Source organism: Parasteatoda tepidariorum, chromosome 2 (assembly GCF_982258835.1).
Source record: "Parasteatoda tepidariorum strain Cologne lab strain chromosome 2, Ptep-v5.0, whole genome shotgun sequence".
Lineage (NCBI taxonomy): Eukaryota > Metazoa > Arthropoda > Arachnida > Araneae > Theridiidae > Parasteatoda > Parasteatoda tepidariorum.
In genome coordinates this window covers 103,875,332-103,892,376 of record NC_141756.1, presented here as the reverse complement: position 1 = coordinate 103,892,376, position 17,045 = coordinate 103,875,332, and positions in this window count along the sequence as shown.

Here is a 17,045-nt window from a genome sequence, read left to right as displayed (position 1 = left end):
TTCTTACGCAAAGATTTTCTCACTACGATTTCAATTATTTCACTATATATTTCTTGCTTAATACGAAGACGGGCATGAAGGCATGTGGAACATTAACTAATTATGCATCAAAGCTGCCAGGTACACAGAACTGAAATATATCACGGTTACAACGAAATACATAAGCAAATAATAAATTTAAGTTAAGTAAAAGGCGGAGACGACAAAAAAATTATATTTCAACCAATTTGAAGAGCGATATGTTGTTGTATTTAAATAATTTCATGTTACTTAACATTCTAACTAATGTGGATAAACTTAGCACAACTTAAACACGCCATTTTGCTTATAAGCGATCAGCAGGAGCTGATGTCATAGGTGGCATGTGTGGGTATCCGTAATCTTCTTCTTCACGAAGTGCAAGTACCCATCTAGAGGATTAAGGGTTTTATTTTTTGTCCTTTGTATTAGCTTAAGCCAGTGTTTCCCAAAGTGTGGTACACGTACCACCAGGGGTACGGGAACTGTTTAGCGGGGGTACGCGTTCTTATGCGAAATATCTTGCAACAAAGAAAAATTTCAAAAAATTTTATTTAAAAACAAAGCCAGCCATGAAAATTTAAGATTACGTATTTTTCTACTGGCTTCTTTTGCAGAGTTAACAGTTAATAATTAGTGGTGTCAACAGCCAGTGGTGATTTTTAACTTTTGTGCAATTTTTTTATAGAAAAAAATACATTAATTTTCTTATTAGTGGTACACAGCTTTACGAAAAATTTAGAAAGGGTACACAAAAGTCATAAGTTTGGGAAACACTGGCTTAAGCAGATATGAATTATGCTGGTATTTTTTAAACTGTTCCAAGCGTTTTTTTTTGTGTATGTGTGTGTGTGTACTATGAAAAAAGGTATGATAAAGTTTATAAAATTAAGTGTTTTTTTCCCTTTGCAATGCTGCAGACATTATCCTAACGCCATGCCAATGCTGATATTGATTGTAATAGTTAAATTACTGATTTAGTTCAGCCCTTGCGATTCAAAGATCAAATATACAATGAGACTCTTAAAAAGTTTTCTATAAAGTTGTAAAAACTTAAAACTTTTAAAATTGCTTTAAAACTTTTCTCCAAAAGTTAAAAAAAAAAATTTTTTTTTGTTAAGTACTTCTTATAAATTTGTATAATAGCTTAGTAAAAATTAACTAATTATTTATTCGGTGCACAGCAGCATAAAATTCTATCTTTATTAACATTTTATTTAATCAGCAACGAACTTCTCAACTCTTACGTTCTAAAATCGCCATTTTGAACTGATTGATTGACGAATCAATTTTAAGGTGGATCTTAAGCTTTAAATTTGATTGAAATCAACTTATATTCAATTTGGAATAACGATGAAGGTGTTTAAATGGATTAGAAAGACTGTGTAAGTGAAATTTTTTATGTAATTTCATATAGTTTTCCTTTTATTATATTGAGTAAATAATAATGTTCTACTATTATATAATTTATCTGTTTTGATATTTAAATATTTCTGTATCAGAATACCTGAGTTTTGTGTTTTGTTTTGCATATTTATATTTAACTGATATCATATAACTAAATTTAGATTTATATTGAAGTTATGACTTATTGAAATTTTGTAACTCAAATTAAATAAAAAAAGTTTAAAGTGTCTTTTCTAGTTTATTATGTAAGACATTAACTTAGCTGAGTTTAATTTGACGATAACAAAATTTGCGAATTTGCATAAATATAAGAATTACTTTAAATCGTCGGAGATAATTTTTATCAATTCGCGATCGCAACGCTCGAGTACGCCGTCTAGCGGGAGCCTGTAAATATTAGACATTAATTTATCACGTTTTCATTCAGTTCCACCAGAATCACTGTCAGAGTCGGTCGCCATTTTCTTTGCACGAAATAAGAAGCAAAATTTCCCTAAGGAAAAAGCCGAAAAACTTGAAAAAACTCTCCAGAACATTGTTAAATCTTTCAGAAACAGAACACGCCAAACATTTGAAGAAAATTCCTCAATAATTTTCAACTTCTATTATCAACAAACTTGCAACTGATAACTTCCGATTTCGCTATGGCATACTGTTACAGATGTGTGTTTCAAGGTAAAATGCATTTCTTCTGTCTTCAATTCATTACAAATTAAACTGAAGTCAACATTGCTTTCGTCATTTCAATAAATAAATGTGAATTCAGAACGTCAAGAACAGCAATTGTTATAGAATATTCTTCTTTGTTATAGAACGGTATATATTTCTGTATCTATATAATTCGGAAAACAACAATAAAGAATCATCCAAATTACTTGAAATAGTGTCATTTGTGCTGATGATTAATAAATTTTTTATCGTTTTGTTGGTAAGTATTTCTTAGTTTTGAAAGAATAGATAATTTCAACTAGAATTCAGCTGTTCTGTTTTTAAGCTACATATTCAAATTCACATCGAGATCTTACAATTATAAAATTTTGATGTGTGGTATGCTATCTAAAAGTAATAAAGGGATAATCTATGTACATATTATTTGAAAATAAAACTTTCAAACGAAGAGCATTTCGTTTGGAATTCTGCGGATTTATAAAGAAGGTAAGTGTCATGATTTTAATAATAAAAAATTAGCTTGTAAAATTTTTTTTTCTTATTTGATAATAGTTCTCTACAGAATGCTTTTTTACGTCTGATTAAGAACTATAAGAATGAAAAGAGAAACAATATGGAAGTCTTTTATTTCAATATGAGGAATTTTTAAAATCGTTTTTTTATCCTAAGAATTCTTTATTTTACTTTTTTTAGTTTATAACTTTTTTATAAAAATTGTTGTTAAAATAATTGTTTTGAAAAATTAAATGGTATAAAATTATGTGCCAATGTATACTTCTTGCATATTCTAATGTTTGAAGTAATATGTTTCGTTACTTACGTAATAACGTCACCGCAACTACAGATTTGGCGGTTTTTAAGTGCCACCAATCTACACCAACAAATCATAAAATAAAACACTTTATTTAAAATCAAAGTAGTTTATCGGATTTCGGTGGACAATGGGCAAAATATTTCGCTCCTGAAAAAATAAAATTGCATCTTGTTCTATTTTTGGCAATTCCCAAAGACGAATTTTCATTGCACTAAAAAATGGTAACAAAAATCGAAGAACAAATCATTTTGGAATTCTTCTGATTTGTAAAGCAGGTAAGAGTTAATTTTTATAAAATAAAAAATTTTACTTTTAAGTAATTTTTTTCTTATTTGATTTAAATGATAGTTCTCTATAGAATGGTTTTCTGCTTCCGATTATGAATCAAAAAAGAAAAAACATGAAAGTTGTTTATTTTAATGTAAAGAATTTTTAGAATTGGGTTTTTCATTTTTGCTTTGTATCGTAAGCATTCCTTATTTTACGTTTTTTAGTTTCTAAATAATGATTTTTATTGAAACTTGAAATTTTTTAATAAAAATTGTTGTCAAAAAACCTTTTTTACTAAATTAAATTTCATAAAATTATGAGGCTTATGTATACTTTTTGTTCATTTTAATTTTTGAACTAATATGATTCTTAAAACTATGGAATGTAAAGTTTAAATAGGCCTTTCATGTTATGTCATTAAATTTAGCAAAACTATTTTTCGGGCATTAGGTTTTAACTCTTATAAGAATATACATATTTTTTTTCTGTTTATGTGCAAATATATTTCCGATGTGTTTTGGATGTTCCTTCTCTAAAAAAAAAGAGATACCATTTTGTTTTCGTATGTATAAGAAAGGATATTAAACATTTTTCTTTTTTAAATTTAATTAGCCACGATAAAAAAGGAACGTTGCAATGCTACGTGCTACATTAAAGACGTCTCTAGAGTAAATGAATGACTGTTCATATCGAAATCGCAGGTATCCGTCTCATACAACAACGCCCCCTATAGTTCGTTGCGATCGCGAATGCAAAATTCATACCTGATATAAATTAGTTTATTTTTTATAGCAAACTATTATTTTAATAACTGGTGAAGAGAATAATAGAGGTGATTAATTATTAAAATGATGTTCACCAAATTATATAGTTTTTTCAAGTTAATATATTTTTCATTTAATAGTTTATTTCATTTTAGGAAAATTTCAAATAAATTGTTCGATACGAAATATGTAAAAACGTTATTTTGAGCAATCAGTATTAGATAGTTCTATGAACATTATACCTTTGATCCAAAAATGGAATAGTATCAATTTAAACATATTAACCACTAAACCGATTGTAAACTTTTAACTACGCAGAGATATGTCATTAAAGAGCACAAATATTTATAAAATAGACATTATGAAAATTCCATTAAAGACAGAAATTTAAAGATTGCTTTGGTTTGATGTTTAATGTACCAGAATTACTAAAACTACATTGTTTAAGCCCAGTATCAATTAAAAAAACTAGCATGTTTTCATTAAATTCATCCTTATTATTATTATAATAATTATTATATTTATTTTATAAAATATTAAAACTTCGGTTCTTTTCCTACCATAGTTTTGAACCTCAGATAATAACAATTGCGCTTTTATTTCCGTTCTTGGCGAAAATAAATGTAATTAAGATACACAATCTAATATTAAACAACATATGTTAAATTAAATGTAATTCTATCTGAAATGCGTTTACAACTTTTAAGATTTCTATTCCGGTAATTTGCATGTTTATCCGTAAAATTGTTACTATCGTAGAAAAATTCTCTATTAGACGTGCGCTTTCCTAAAACCTTTTGTAAAGCTGAATGTTTGTATTTAAATTTGACTGCATGTCAAAAAAATCAGAAAAATGGTAACAAATATATGTTTGAAATCGATTATTAATATTTCAACCAAGAAAAACTGAAAAGTGATATCGAAATTTAACGAATAACTACTGAAAAAAGTGGGACATCATCATAACCTGCTTGCTTGATGGAGGAAACAAAGCATATTTGAATGGCGATTATTAGAAACATCAATAAATTCCTTAATTTAATTTTTTTTAAAGTGAGTAAGGAATTTTTTGCTAACAAAAGACGCAAATATTTTCCTAATGCTGAGCCAAGGTTTTAAATTACTAATCCAATTCAGCTTAGGCCTTTCCAAAGACCAAACATTTAAAAAGAGAAAAGAACAAGGACAAAGACACGCAAGTATAGAAAATCAAATTAATTTTTTTGAGCAAACCTAGAAATTATCCAAATATTTTATTGCTGTTTACATGGAAATTTTATAAAATATAGGATAAGAAGTTGAAATAAGTATTTGATAGGTACGCAACAGCATAAATTGATTTATTTGTTCACCTAAATATTTTAAAAGCAGCTTGTAACATCTAAACTCTTCCCTAAAATAAATTGTTCCAAATACGCCATTTTGAAAAAAAGTGATTGACGCTTATACTTGGAGCTTATTTCTAATATAGTTTCATTGAAATCCATAAGGATTAATATGAAGATTTTGAAGTTTCTTAGACGGCTTGCGTAAGTGCATATTTTAATGAATTTAGTTCAATTTATATTTATGTTCCAGTTGTAATTTTCTGTAGCATTAATTTTTCCAATTATGAGGTAATTTTTCAGTACTATTATATGCATGATTGGATTTTTAATATTTTTACATTATAAGATGAATTGTGGTTTGTATCTTTTTTTACCAAAGTGTTTTGTATATATTTGTTTCAGCACAGTTGTTTTACTTATGTTGTTATATTTCTAAATTTTAATAAAAGAAAAGTGATTAAATACTGTGTTTTATTATTCCTAGTGTAAAACATTGGCTATACAATAGATATTTTGCATACAGCGATAGTACACAAACAATAGTTTAATGCAAAATAATTAACTCATACATAAATTCGATATAACTAAATTTTACATGTGTATTTTAATTTCAGTTCTGTGTGAAAATTTTAAATCAGAAAACTCTCATTTGCATAAAGCGATTATTTTGTATTTCGCATAAAAAAAGTATTAAATTACTTACTTACCAAATTAACATTTTATCATCGAATCGTGGTAAAACATGAATAAAGGAGAATGTATTTATGGTAGAAATTTACAACTGGGTGTTCCTCTTATTTTGGTGATTTTCTTTTTTCTTATATACTGAAAATGACTTACAATTAAGATTTTCTATTAATAATTTTACAGTAAAAGTTCCAAGGTACAGTACCAAATCAATGGGGTGCCCGATTTTACCCATTAACATTAAGTATAAATAAAACTAACAAAATATCATGTTTTGAATTATTTTTTCGAACAAAAACTTAGCAAAAATCATTTCTTGCAAAACATGTAAAAGTCTTTCAAAACATGTCTTTCAAGTTTATTAATTAGCAATTCTTTCGATTTATTCAACGCTTTCATTTCATCATTTTGATTTCAGTATTCAATTTTTGAAGAATATTTGTCATGATAAAATAAATGGATAATTTATTAGATATTGAATATTTTGAATAAATTATTAGATTTTAAACGAACTTTTACAGAAGAAAGACAAATTTGTAAATTAATATAGATTATTTTATAATTTAAAAGTTTTATTCCAGAACATGTTAGAATACAAATCTATACTTATCAATTATACGGACCATGTAAAGTTTACTATCATTGTAAAACATTACCAGATAACAAATAATAAACATAAGTGCACCGAATCTGACAATATCGTGTTCCATGGCAATAATAATACATATCAAATACTATAATATTTCAATCATTATTGAAAACTATGAACATCATATAACATAATATCGAGATCATTTTCAATATCACGATCATATGCCAAAAGGATAATAACGTAAATATTAATTATTATACGTAACAGTAATTATGGTACTTTTCCGTTAGCAAGGTGCGAGCGATAAATTACAATGGCGATTTGGCTCGCGTTTGGTACACAATTGGCGACATTTGCGCCCTGCAAACTGAAAGTACCATAATTATTAAATACCATATTAATGGGAATGTTGACAAATTTCAATTAGGTAATGAAAATATTATCCCATGTAATAAGAATTATTAGTTTGATTAAAATTATGTCGCTATAAATAATTCAAAAAATTTTTTTGATACATCGTTATATTAATATTTGGACGAATTGGTTACAAGGACGAATGTTCGTATTGGCGACAACTCGAAAAGCTGTTGTCAGCTCATGGTGCCTATATACGACAATAATACCGTGAATCTTAGCGAATAATGTTTGAAAAAATTTAATTTAAAATCTATAGACACCTCAGGAAACTGCTTACATATTATTTTTGGTCTATTATACCGGCGCAAATCTCGCCAAGCAGACTTTTTGGCGTAAAGAAAAAGACGTGACCGATAAAAAAAATGACTGCGACTTGCTTTGAAATTGTGAAGGCAAAAGCTTACCAGCTGCGATATTCCTCTTGGCATTGGTTGCATCATTATTAGCAACTTTATCGCCTAATACGATAATTTTTCAAAGAATATGTTTTGAACTTAGAGCTGACATTAACACTTTACTCAAGCAAATTAGGGAAGCACATGGATTTAACAAAATTCCGCAAATAATTCTTCTGATAATTCAGTCAAAACAAAATATTCATAGTAGAGCAGAAGAAAATTTTATTCGCAAATGAACGTTCATGACAACAAAAACTAGAAAAATGATTTAGATACAAAAATTTCCAATTAGCAGAAACTGCAGTCATTCGTGATCACAGTAGAAACATTCAACATTACGGCTTTTGTTTTGAGAGAAATTTACTTAAAAGTGTCACGACTGCGTGATCTAACAGAATTCATGGCTGGGAGATACTGGAATACGATCAAACAGGAAGAAGCGTAGCGGACGCTGCTGAAGTGGCAAGACATGCCATTCTAAGACTGGAATCGATTCCGAGAATCGAGGCATGTTTGGCGTTGTCCATGTCCTACCACAGAAATAATGACCGATATCTCCAGTTAAGAGCTCGTCGAGACAGAACAGCCAACACCACGCTAATTCAAAGACACCTTCTTTTGGCATCAGGACGAAGGGTCTTAAACCCAACTTTAGGCTTCGTGAGGGTGATCTGTATGCACGCAGGCCAATGGTGTGTATTCCCTTCCTAAGACCTCATGTCATATCTTACGTTGCAGCCATCGGTGATTTCGTTCTTGTAATACAGAATAATGTCAAACCACATACATCTCGTTTTATAGAGAACTTTCTTGAAGTTGAAATGATACGGAATATAGAGTGGCCAGCATGCTCTTTTGATCATAATTTGATAGAGCCTGCTTGGAACGTATTCGGACGTTGTTGCAAGACCAAGGCCTCTTGTTACTATCCTAGACTTGGAGATCTCACTTCGCCAAGAGTGGAACAGTATTCTCAAAATAACCTCATCGTATCCATGCAAAATAGATGTGCTGCAATCTTAGCAGTTTGGGGAGACACACACAATATAATAAACATCCTGTATTATTTTCGTACAACCAGTTTTTTCTTTTTTTTTTTTTTTTTTGTCATTTGCATGCAATCAAACTCTTGCCTTGAAACATCATTTCATGTTCTTTATAATAGCCTTTTCTTGATAACCTTTCCAAATAATAGCCTTTTCTTGATTGGGTTCTACGGTGTGGAACATTAGTACTCGCAAACTCAAAAAATTGGGTTGGCTGTTCAACGACGGCTATAAAATAAAATAAGATATTTCTGGGATAGATTGTTCAAAAGTAAGGCCCCAAAAAATGAAAACAATTTGCTTCTTATGTCCGGAATCATATTTATTTCTCAAACTGTGCACTAGATGACATTTCCAGACACTTAATAATATGCTTAGAGATAGTTTATTTTAAACTAGATGTCAGCACTTATCAAACTTTTAAACTAAAAATTGACCGCAAAATTTAAAATGAATACACTTGTTGTGCGAATACACTTATTGTTATGTAATTTTCCTGAATAAAAAAATAGGCTCTTTTATGACAGTTTTCTTCAAGCATAAGCGACCATTAAAAAATCAAAACAATCTCGAATTCCAGTACTTATGAAGGCCGTAAAAATGTATTACAACACAATTTATATTAGATAAGTTTTATTTCAATACCAGCAGTTTTTATTACCATAATTAACTAAGTACCACTAGAGTCAATGATTGTTGTGCTTTGTTTACGTCACACTAAATGAACTGCAAGTAAAGAATCGCTAATGTATAAGAATAATATTTATTTTGAAGATACTCTATATTTATTAGTATTTATTTGGCTCTTATTTTAGAAATTACTTTCTAACAATGATTTTTTTTCACTGAGTACACCAGTAGGATTAATAAAAGGAGCACTACTTCTATTACATTCGTATAAAACTTTCTAAACTATTATTGGCACAAATGGTATTAATGTGTGTCTAAGTGTCGATAAATGTTTAAAATTGCTGACATACTTTTCTTAAATGTGCTGTGCTGCTAAAAATATTTTTGATTTTAAAATAAACTAATAATTCGGTAAGAAATCGGACATCAGATTATCTTTACGGCACGCTACAGTGGTATTGTGCTTTGAAAAAAAACCTCTAATTATAAGCTATTTCTTTCTAATTCTTTATTGACATTTTATTTAAAAAAAAACATTTAAACAATATTTACAAAATTACGTTTAACTGTTTGTTCAAATACTTTTCTTCAGATCACCAAGTTTTGTATCATTCACTAGAACAACCAACTAAACAAAAGTCATATACCATTGTATGTTGCACAGGGGTTCGTTTCAATGGAGATGAATAAAGCAGTCCTCAAGACTCCAAAAATTTATTAGAAGAATCTTTCAGAAAATACAGCTATTTCTAGCACTCAATTACAGCTCAAATTAGTCTAGTACACAACAAATCACTGGCTTGAAACCTCACACGGTTCTAGGAACTCACTAGAAACTCGAACATCAGAATACTATGGTAGTCACAAGCAGACTAATACCCTCTACTACTCTACTCTGTATGGCACACTCCTATTTATATAGGCTTGGCGAAGAAACCTCGGAACTTTCGACAAGATTCTTGACACTACTCGTATAACTTTGCAAATATTAAGCCTGTCGCTTTGAAACTCGAATTTTTTCAAACTACCATTTGTTTGCCAAAATGGTCGCCTAGTATAGTAAATTCAGTTAAAATGTCGCTAAACAGAGTCTTCCGTAAGAATTATACTAAGCGTTATATCCCCTCTACATTACATTTGAATTACGCGACTTTCTGGTGATTTTTCTAATTAAACTGTTTATTTAGGATCCGTCTAAGATATCTAGCCTCATAACAGAATAATATTTACAAAATTTCACACATATTTACAAATTCGCAACTCTTTGAAAAATTTATGTATTTCTTTTCACATAGTATTTGACGAAAGTATTTTTAGTTTCAAATAAGCCGATTCGAATAAGTTTCATACAAATAAAAACTGGATCATTAACTTAATTCAAACTGTTTCTAAAAGAATGAATAAAAAGGAATGAGATAAATTGATTCCACGTTCCGATTAAGCGTATTCAGTCATAACACTGAATCAATAGATTCGTTCTAACGGATCCGTTTAACCTAATTACGATCGTTATGAACTTAATCGAATTAGGGAAAAAATAATTATTCGAATGGACAAATCACTTTGAGGTTTCAAAGCATTATAATTTAGTGTTAAATGCCATTGAATAAAAAACTGCAATACTTTCTTTAATATTTTTAAAAAATTTATCTTCTCTTTTCAGGAGGAGAGTCTTGGGAAAGCCCAAGAAGTACTGTAAGTTGGAGACTGGTGGTGGTATTCTTTTGGAACCAGAGGAAGAGACATCAGGCATCTCTAATGTAAACCCCATTTGGTTTGAAAATGATTCTGAAGAGGAATCTGATCCAGGTTGGGTGGCATATTTTGGTGTAAAGGAAGAGGAAAAAGAATCTGGTCTGACTCCATTTGAGTTTTCTAGAATTGAGAATGAGGAGAGCGAACCCGGATGGGTCGCTGACTTTGATATTGACAGTTTAAGCGAGGAAGATCTCTCAATTTACGAGAGTTTAGACTGTCCAACCCTGGATTACCACCCCCCCAATGTTGGTTGACTGGTGGAATGACAATTTTAACCTTGGTAATAAGGTAAGCTAACTTAATTTAATCAACACGCAGAGCGTTAACGACAGGACTTTTTCTAATATATATATATATGTGTGTGTGTGTATATATATATACATATATATGTGTGTGCGTGCGTGCGTGTGTCACGGCGAAGGACCGAAATCGGTGGTTGTTGACTTTCACCGGTGAATGTCGACAATCACAGATATGCTTTGGTGAATGTCCGAAATATTTATTACATTAGATTTGATATGAATTTATTAGTGGATATAATTACATTTATTCGATATTTTAACCCTATACTGACGTTTTTTTAACGTTAAGTTCCACTGCCCCGTATACCCTACACTGATGTTTTCTTAAGGTTAAGTGCCACTTCCAGGTATACATTTGCCCGGTTTACCCTACACTGATGTTTTCTTAAGGTTAAGTGCCACTGCCCGGTATACATTTGCCCGGTATACCCTACACTGATGTTTTTTTAAGATCAAGTGCCATTGCCCGGTATATATTTGCCCGATACTCGAAACACTGTTGTTTGTTATAATCTATCGTCAGTAAGTATTAAAATATAAAATAAATATAAATATATCAAATAAATATAATAATATTAACGAATAATATTAATATTAACGAATAATATAAAATTGGTAATAACAAATATTTCGGACATTCACCAAAGCGACTATGTCATTGTTGACATTCACCGGTGAGAGTCAGAAATAAGGGTATTTAGCAAATATTTCGGACATACACCAAGCGACTACGTGAATGTTGACATTCTCCAGATTTCGGTGTTTCACCGTAACATATATATATAATAATATGCACATATAATATGTATAATAAAAGATTTTGTCGGATTTCTTTTTATTAAATGAGATATTGTTCTTGTAGCTTTAAATTTCTCATTTCATTCATCTTTTTAAACTTTATAATTTTTTTTAAAATTAGAGAGCACTAAAATTAAAAATTTTTAAATAGTATTATTAAATTAATATATATATATGCCTCCGTTCCCATTTGAAGTGTACTTTTCTGCACTTGTCAAGCGACAACAACAACTAATTTATAAGCAAGGCAGAATATTTTTTTAAATCTGCGACTCATGTGAAAAAAGAATTATATGTTGTTTTCAAAGAATGTATTGTTTTAAATGTATTTTAATTGAAAAACAAATTGATATTATTTTTTTTTAATAATCAATTTAGAGAAATGTGGGTTGAAATTTATTTTTTGACTTTTGCTCACAATGTTCGGAATGCATTAAAAAAATTAATTTAAATAATAAAAAATATTTATATAATCTATGAGATCCCTTGTGTTTTTAGACATGTACTATTATTGATATTTATACTTCTCTGGAGTTCAATGTTAATTGTATGAACACCTATATTGAAAACAATTATGAATGAATTCCAATTCTAAGTTTAGTTAATATTTTAAGATGTAATATTTTTTGTATTACTTTACACCTTGGAATGTGTTTTCCCGAAATAAGTCAGAAATTTTATTCATTTTTGTTTAATAATTTTTGTTCATAAAAAGCGTAAAAATGTCTCGAAGAAAAATTTAAAAATGTTAAAAAAAATAATATTTCAGTCAAATAATCAACTTTGATTGATAATTTCCATTAAATATATTTCTACGAATGAAACGAAGCAAAAATATTCCAAAATTTCAACTAGTTGGTTAATAAGTAGGATATTGGTATTCATATCATTCTCCACAAATTAACATGGGTGATGGATGAAGCAGAATCTAACACCAAGCACGGGTATAAGTAATTCACAAGAACAGTAATAAATACGTAAAATTAATTTTGTGGAATATTAAAGAATAAATGTCTGCTGTGTTAATTTTAATTGCGCTTTTGCTTCCCTCTATTTTACAGGTGGAATTGTACTTTAAAGCCAGAGCCGACTCTTGTGGTTGTTTACATCTTGGGGATCCAGTGGCATTCCCTATCTTAACCATGGAGTATTATGAGCCAGTCAATCCAGAGCTGAGACGACACTCCTGTCCGGATGAGGGAGGTAAGTGGGATTAGTTATCTCAAAATTATTCATGATTATGATGATCAATAATAAAATATAGTAGCTTACAAAGGGCAGTATTTAAAGAATTTCTAAAGTTTTATGATCAAAATTATTTCGTTTCAAGGATATTAATCTAAATAGATTTCATTAATCATAATTTAAAATCATTAATACAGAATTTTTTAAAACATCCTTCATTTTCCAGAGTTGAAATTCAAAATCACTTTTTATTCGTTTCTAAAATATGCACTTAACTATAGTTTGGAAGTAATATTTTTATAATTTTTTCGTTTAGAAAAGTATGATCTCTAATCATTCCTATTTAAGAATTTAAGTCACTAGTCACAGCAGGGGCGTGCAGAGATGCGCAGTTGTGTGGGGTTAACTCTTTGGTAAAATGCCTAAGGAAACAATATTATAATCACTACATGGTTTAAATCAGGGATGCTCTAAATTTTTCAACCAAAGAGTAATCATTTAATAGAATATTTAACTCGTGGTATATAGTTTTATTTTGCAGTTCTTTATTGCATTTCTTCAAGTGACCTAACGATAAAATAGACATGATAATGCAAAATCGGTTCATCCTTAAACTTATTGGACATCAGAGTTCACCGTATGAAACTTTACAGCTGATTTTTCCCAAACAGATAGCAGAAACATAAATATAAATAATTATAAATTCAAATCAAATATTCGAATGGTGTTGCTTTCTGCGGTGCATTTGTTTTGTCGAATTATTAACTATAGTTCGTTCACCAGAAGTTGGCACTTGGCTCCATCTTCTCGGGAGCAGAGTTCATTTCAGCGCGGGAGTAAGAAGAGAAAAACCTCTGAGCTTGAAATTGAGACAACACTTATATGCGCACGAAACACAAACAGTGGATTCTTTTTCAGTCACTTACTTCGCTTTATCATCTGCTATTATACCTTTCGATTCTCTAGCTAATGAAATATATTTTAAATTTAAAAACTGCTGTTTTCCAGAGAAATGTCTCAAAAAGGACAAACTATTTACTCAAAAGAGAGAAATCTCATAAAAAATGCCGCGGAATATCATTAAATTTATGAAGTATTTAATGCTAAAAAATGCATAAATAGTTCACGAAATAAATTTTTTTGAAATGCAATCGCCAAATCGTCAACCTTGTTCAGGATTGCTCACAACCTTCTCCCATAAATAGCAAAATATAATCGTCGCAAACCACGTGATGAAGGTGGAATCAAGTGCCAACTCCTGATGAACGAGCTATAAATGCCTTTTTATACTATCAATGTTTTATGATAACGTCGACGAATAATCGATATTAGATTCTTTTCTCACTCAACGAGAGCGTTATTAATTATAAAATTTCAATATTTTCCTTTTTTTATAGGAAAAACGATGTTTTTAATTTTACACTTTGTAATTTGTTTCTTGAACTGTTTTTTACTTTAATTTTGAACATTTTCTTTTATTATACGAAGCATTTAAAAAAGTGTTTTTGTGAAGTATGGTTTAAAATTCTGGTATAAATAAAAATTTAGTAAAATGTGAAAAATCAGATTGTAATATAACAAAATAATTAAAATCTAAATCAACTTTTTATATCTTTTTTGCAAATTCAATCAGTTAATAATGATTAACAAAATAGTTATCTATTGAAAAGAGTAATTTTTATATGAAAAATTATAGCAATAAAATTTTAATGAATAAATTATGTCTTTTGAGTTTTGAGTATCCTGCTTAAGACAATGTATAATATCATTGTTATTTTCTTTTTAAAGTAGATTAACGTGATAAATATTGGAACCGACTGATATCACTCCTAAATGAATACTCTTTTTATAATTAACAAAGAATCGCAAAATGTCCAATTTATATTATTAATTCAATTAACGTATCCTTAAAATCATTCTTTGATTAATTTTTTCTATTTATCGAAAATAAATTGGCATTAAAATTTTTTATGATGCTGAAATTTTAATATTTCTTAAATAAACTCTTTACTTTAATTGACAGTTGAATGTCCCATTAGCTAGATATCTAGGGCTTTTGTAGTCTTCCCACCCACTTCAGCACACACCCTCAGCATCGAGTCGCAACACACCCTGCACGCCACGAATAGCAGCACACCCTGCACGCCACGAATAGCAGCACACCTTGCACCCCACGAATAGCAGCACACCCTTCACGTCACGAATCGCTACAACCTATTAACATTAAATGATGATAGTCAAATTTTTATTTAATTAAACTGATTTATTTGCAAATCTTTCGAGTAATTTAAAAAAACATGACACGACAGCTTTTGGTGTAAATTATAAGTAACAATAAATAATATATCTTTGGAGTTAAATTGTCATTTTTCACAAAAATATAGAAATATAGCAATAATTTCAAAATTGTACAATCCCTACCTTTTTTTAATAGTTCTAATCCAAGTTCATAGCTGTGTATCTCTAGTGCGACAAAAAATAAAACCAACAACAACAGTAATAAACAACAACAACCAAAGTTATAGCTTGAATCTTTATTTTATTACAAATGCAGGACTCCCAGTGCCCAAGCAAAGAACTTCTAGAAAAATAATCATTAAAACATTTAAAAATCTCTCGGATCAGCAAACATTTCAATTTAAATATTATATTAATAAATTGTTCACTGTTTAACAAATTATTTATAACAAATTAGTAAATTAAAACATACTGGAGTAAAATAATGCGTAAATAGTAATTAAAAGTGTAACATTATATTTTAATCCTTAATATATGAAATGGAACTTTTTCTGGATTTAAATATGCTAAAACAATCAAACTTGTAAATTTCACCGAATTAAATATCTGTCTCATCCCTTATCATGCTAAATAAACACGTTAAACTAACAAAAAAAAATTTCTTACAAAATCCAATCATTTATTAATAAGGTATGGTAAACTCAAAAATTTCCAGTCTAAATTTATATCAAAAATTTTGCTACACATTTTTGAGGACAGTTGATCCTTGGGATACAACTAAATTCCTTAAAAATAACTTATTGTGAAATTATATACATATTAAACTATATTTTTAAATATATGAATTTTAAGGATTTGTTTGATAATGTTAATTAAAATAAAAACATTAAATTAAATAAGGCATTTTTGGTTAAAGAAATTTTGTTTTTCGTAAAATATAAATATTATACTTCTTTTATGGATAAAGTATTCCTAGACAAATAATGTATCTAAATTTCAAAATACTTATTAATAAAAAAAAACATATTAATTGATTGAACACAAACTTAAAAAACACAAAAATAAAAATAACATATATTAATTAAATAAATGATTATTAAAAGTTAACTATAAATAAATGCTTCGAAAAATATGTTAATTATTGTTTCATAATGTTAATAAAAGTTCCACTTTTCCAAAGGAATGTAGAGGAGTAGAGATGACAATCGGAGATTTCGTTCGTCCTACACTATCATGTCACGAAAGAGTTTGTGGTGCGTTCTTCCATTAAAAAGATATCATTGCGGCCCAGCATATTCTAAATTATTTTTAAAATCTTTTTGATATTTTTACTTTGTAATATTAAGCACTGTTCCTCTATTTAGAGATTTAGCATTTAAGCAAAATTTATCATCATTCTCTTTTGGCTTTATATCTTAAGTTATAGAACATAAAGTATCTAAGTTTTCCTTTTGCACTTTTTACTTCAAAATCAAGTGCTTAGTAATCCTTTAGTTATATTTATTATATCTTTTCATTGTTTCTTGTGAAATATCTTTTTAATTGGAAGAACGTGCAGCATTCTCTGTAAGGATATGTTATTGTGGGATACACGGGGTCCTTGATTCTCTCTACTCCTCGGGGGGCTGTAGCGGTTGTAACAACTGGAATGTGATTAAGAACAAAACGGACAGCTCCTTTGGGGAACTATTTTGACTGCTTAATATAAACACTTATCACCAACT